At 55.3% G+C, this 5,398-nt stretch overlaps 1 long non-coding RNA gene across 1 annotated transcript; it reads left to right on the plus strand.

The window, feature by feature from the left end:
- The first annotated feature begins 1,246 nt into the window (after positions 1–1,246).
- Positions 1,247–2,965, plus strand: LOC111935645 (uncharacterized). The gene is made up of 3 exons (XR_002867769.2): positions 1,247–1,458; positions 2,534–2,619; positions 2,710–2,965. It is a non-coding gene; the product is annotated as an uncharacterized LOC111935645 (long non-coding RNA).
- Positions 2,966–5,398: the final 2,433 nt, after the last annotated feature.

Here is a 5,398-nt window from a genome sequence, read left to right on the forward strand (position 1 = left end):
ACAGGGATGGCAGGACACAGGGTGGCAGGACACAGGGGTGACAGGACACAGGAGTGACAGGACACAGGGGTGACGGGACACAGGGGTGACAGGACACAGGAGTGACAGGACACAGGGTGGCAGGACACAGGGGTGACAGGACACAGGGGTGACAGGACACAGGGGTGGCAGGACACAGGGGTGACAGGACACAGGGGTGACAGGACACAGGGTGGCAGGACACAGGGGTGACAGGACACAGGGTGTGACAGGACACAGTGGTGACAGGACACAGGGATAGCAGGACACAGAGGTGACAGGACACAGGGGTGACAGGACACAGGGGTGGCAGGACACAGGGGTGACAGGACACAGGGGTGACAGGACACAGGGATAGCAGGACACAGGGGTGGCAGGACACAGGGGTGACAGGACACAGGGATAGCAGGACACAGAGGTGACGGGACACAGGGGTGACAGGACAGAGGGGTGATGGGACACAGAGGTGGCAGGACACAGGGGTAATGGGACACAGGGGTAATGGGACACAGGGGTGGCAGGACACAGGGGTGGCAGGACACAGTGGTGATGGGACACAGGGGTGGCAGGACACAGGGGTGACAGGACACAGGGATAGCAGGACACAGGGGTGACAGGACACAGGGGTGACAGGACACAGGGGTGACAGGACACAGGGGTGATGGGACACAGGGGTGGCAGGACACAGGGGTGGCAGGACAAGGTCCGGCAGGGTCTGAACACAGGCTCTCAGCTGGGGCAGTTTTCAGTGCAAGCTGGAAAGTTGGGTTTCTCCAGGGGGCTGCTTTGGCCATCCAACAGCAGTATGGCCAGAGGGCGGTGAGGTTCCTGTCCCAGATTCCCCTTTGCATCTGGCAGAGGATTTCCCCCTCCCGAAGGGCTGGGAGGGCAGAAAGCACCGCTGATAAACACAGCAGTGCGGTTTGTAGGAGCTCCACGGCCATGCCTGCATCTCAACCCTTGAGTTTTCCACCTCTGCCAGGCTGTGACTCCCCCAGGGGCTGCAGGACACCCTCACACCCATCCATGTCTGGGGATTCAGTGACATTCCCAAAACGTCAGCTCCTGGGGCACCACGGGCACGGCACCCGCTCTGCCTTGCCTGGCCCCGGAGGCTCCGGCTGCCCTGAGGAGCTGCAGGACAGGAGCTATTTTGGGTGCTGAGAGGCTGCCTTGACACATTCCTGCAGGGAGCCTCCCCCAGCACCCTGCGAGTGGAGAGCTGTCTCAAGGAGCAGTTAATTAGCCAAGATCCCGGGAGCAGCAAGGGTGGCTCAGTGCAGCTCTGCTCCCAGCAGTGACAGCTCCAGCTTTGCTCTCCTGTCCTGCCTTGTTTTCACTGAAACTTCCCGGAGCCGTGGAAAACGCACAATTAGAGGCTGTTAGGTGATTGATTCCTGGGCGAAGGGGCCTTTCCTCCTTGCCTGGAAGGTCTGGCAGGTATTATTTAAAGAGCTAATGAATGTTAATGGGCACATTATTTGCAAATCTTGAAGTGGAATATTAGATCAGGGCTCCTGTGTGTCATGGTAATCAGCTTTCCCTCGCTCGCTCTGGCTGGGAGGGGGAAACACCCTGCAGTTGCTTTGTTGTGTGCTTTTCAGATTAATATCCTTTTTCCAATCCAGCAGCTTTTCTCGGGGTGTAGGAGTCCAAGAAGCAGATGGTTCACACGCTGCTGTTTGATGCCTGACCAAGGGATTGTCCTGCTCAAAAAACGCCCTGCTGCGAACACAGAGCGAGCTCCCTGCTTTGGTCTCTGCTGGGGGGGGGAAAGGTGTTTGGGAAGAGGCAGGGCTGGGCTGGATCCCCCTCCCAGCAGCATCCCTGGGATGGAGAGCAGTGTCTGAGCTGCTCAGAGCCCACCTGGATCCTCCTCAGGATGGGCACCGAGGGGCAGCTCACACCAAGAGCTCCCTGCTGCAGCTCCAAGCTGCCTTTTCTCCAGCACTTCCCAAATTTCACTTGGCTGCTTCCTCCTGCGCTTCCATCCACGTCCTCCTCCAGATTCCCACATCAGGGCACCCCCAGAGCTCTGGCCAGGCCCCCCAGCCCACATCCCCCTGGCTAACTGGCTGCTCCTGGGTGCCGAGGGCGAGGTTTGAGTCGTGTTTTCCACAAGAACACACTGAAAGGTTCATCTCCCAACCCTCCTGGACACACCTGGATCAGGGAGCACAGCCTTCATCTCCCAACCCTCCTGGACACACCTGGATCAGGGAGCACAGCCTCTGCCAGCTGTGACCCAAGATGCCCAGCACACCTCTGGATAGCACACACATGGTCTGCCTCAGGAGGCTGAATGGAAGGAAAGAAGAAATCACAGGGGATCTTCCAAGTGTTTTTGCTGGAGCCTTTCCTGAGCATCCTGAGCTGCACAGAGAGCAGCACAGGCCTGGAGGTGCCATGGAGCCTCCTGGGGGCCAAAGGGAGCCCCAAAACGGGGAGTTGGGAGGCTGGGGGACCTGTGGGTGACAGCAAAGTGTGATTCAGGTGTTCCCCTGGTGTGACTCAGGTGTTCCACCTGCTGAGTGCTGCTCCCAGATAGAGGATTCCAGTGGGAAGAGCAGCACCAGGAACTGTGTGGAAAAATTCCCCCAGGTGAGAGATGAGGCAAGGCTCTAATCTGCCAAAATAAACCAGCAAACTGAGGGTGAAAAAAAGATCCATCACCTTCTTCTGTATTTCCAGTCTCCTTCTGGATGAATGCAGCGGATTTCTGGATCCAGAAGGGGAAGATTCCTGCTCTGCTGCTCCAGACTCCTGAGCATCCACCCATCCTCCTCAGCCAACCTACTTTGTATTAACAGCAATTCAAATGTTAACAGCTGCTGTCCATGTTCGTCAAAAAGCAGCTTAATACAAATATATGATTATTGTATGAGCATTGTATAAAAGATACTTGGTTGTGTCTTAAGCTAAAACAACAATATACACTTTTATCCAATCCTGATACGTTTATAAATATATTTAAATGGGTATAAATATTTATAAATAGTTTCTGTAATCTTCTGTAATTAGGCTCTAAGCTCTGTGACAGACAGCATCTGTTTGATCTCCATGTGTGTGTGTGGCAGGTCTCTCCAATAAAAGTGGCGGAGTCAGGAGATGCCTCTGAAGGGAGCCGGCTCCTTCCCTTGGGAGGAGGAAACCCGGACCTGGAGCAGGCTTCAGGTGCAGGAGAAGCCGAGCAGAGCTGGGAGTGTGCAGCCAGAGCAGGGGGATGGAAGATGAGCAGCCCAGGGCTGGTGCTGGAAATGCTCCGTGAGTTATTGGCAGCTGGAAGCTGGGCTGGGAGGAAGGAGCAGCCAGCGAGGACGTGGTGGGTGGGAAAAGTGATCATAAACCCTTTTTTATTTCTCCTCATAACTCCCTTTATTTCCTCTCTGTTTGACTGTCGCTTTGAGCTATCTTCGTTACAGAGGGAGAGGAAGTAACCTAACACAGAGTCAAACAAAACGCGCCCTTTTTGCTCCAAAAGCATTTTGGGAATGCTCCTGACACAGAGGAAATGGGGTGGATTTTCTTAGGGCTGTGGGAGCAGCTGATGAGCTCGGTGACAGCAGGACAGGACATTCCATGGTCACACGAAGCCACCAGGAGCTCCCAGGGGTGGGATTCAGGTCCCAGAGCAGCTGCTGGGCCAGCTGGAGGCCTGTCTGGACTGCTCCATGCTCGTCCTTTTCCAGCTCAGGACAGCCTGACGTGGCTCAGGTGGCTCCTGGATATCCCTGACGCCCCCATGGCAGAGGGGATCCTCAGACCATCCCACACAGGCACCCCTGGGGCTGGCAGGACAGAGGGCACCATCCCACGTGCCAAGGGCCGGCTGGGTGTTACCGTGAGAGAAACAGAAATTGGGCACTGCAGAAGGATTTTGGGGACAGCCTTTTTTGGCTGGAGAAGGGTTTTTGGGGTGGTGACACGGGGAGATGCTGCTCAGTGGGCACAAGTGGGATGGGGGGGAGGAGGAGGAGGGGGAGAGGCAGAGTTTGCCCGGTGCTGTTCAGCTGCTGGTGTGCCAGGCTGTGCCCAGAGATGGCCTGGCTCCCACAGGCACCGCTCTGTGCCCCCTCTGCACACCCTGGGGACACTGCATGTGTCCCCTGCCCTTTGTCCAACCAGAAGAGCCTGTTCTGCCCTTGGGATTGGGGGAAAATCCTGCTGGAGGAGATGGAGGCATCTCTGCTTCATCCAGGCTGAGGGAGAGGACGTGGAGAGCGATGGAGAGAGGTTTGTCTGTGTGGGATGGAGAGAGGTTTGTCTGTGTGGGATGGAGAGAGGTTTGTCTGTGTGGGATGGAGAGAGGTTTGTCTGTGTGGGATGGAGACAATTGCTGGGAATGGCAGGGGAAGAGAAAGTGGAGCAGAGAGAACAAAGCCAGACTGAAGCAGGAGCCTGGGGCTGTGTAGGGAGTGGGAGAGCATCCAGCAGAGCTGGACTGGCTGTGCCAAAACCCTGGGAATCGTTCTGACTCCACTCTGGCTCTCGGTGTTGAGCCCTGCTCCTGAGATGGGTGCCGTGCTGCTCTGTGGCAGATGATTGTCATTCCCAATTTCTGTGTTTAAAAATGCAGGAGAACGGACTGAAAGAAAAATAATCAAATTGCCAAGCGCAAAGTTGCAGAGTGATCTTTGCTTTGCAGCTTTGACTTGGGCCCTGGCTGTGTATCTTTAATCTTCCAGAAGTCTTTAATCAGAAGAAAATCTGGCTTATCCCTAAAGCCCAGGGTCTGAGCCTGTGCAGTGCAAACAGAATCCTCGGGAGCCTCCAGGAGGGGATGGAGCAGACACGGTGGAGATGTGGCTGTGGCTGCCCAGTGATTCCACAGGGCAGTGTGGAGCTCCAGAGGCAGGGCAGGAAAGGAGATGCTCGAGGCAAGAACGAGGGGGAAATGAAACTGTGACAGCTGTGAATGAATAAACAGGCTGGGGGTTTAACAGGGAAAAGGGAAATGTTGGGAAATGTTGTCTGTGCTCACCTGGAGTGAAATTTGCTGGGTTTTGTAAGCCTGGATTTACGACAAAATCACAGTGGGAAGGGACATTAAAGCTCATCCCTTTCCAGCCCTGCCATGAGCAGGGACACCTCCTGCTGTCCCTGTGTGATCCAGCCTGGCCTTGGACACTCCCAGGGATCCAGGGGCAGCCACAGCAGCTCTGGGAAAGCAGAGGCCTCCCCACTGATTACTGAGGATTTGGGGTTTTTACAAATGGGGCAGTGACTTCCTATCAGTTTACAACAGATTGTAAAGAACAATGAGGAAATAGGAGAATCCAGTGGGACAGGATCAAAACCAGCCCTGCCTTTCTTTTAGAGCTCAGTGCATCCACCTCAAACCTCGGGACTGATTTTTTTGGCATGGGCAAGGCTTTTCCCA

This window comes from Cyanistes caeruleus, chromosome 15, assembly GCF_971803275.1.
Source record: "Cyanistes caeruleus chromosome 15, bCyaCae1.hap1.1, whole genome shotgun sequence".
Taxonomy (NCBI): Eukaryota; Metazoa; Chordata; class Aves; order Passeriformes; family Paridae; genus Cyanistes; species Cyanistes caeruleus.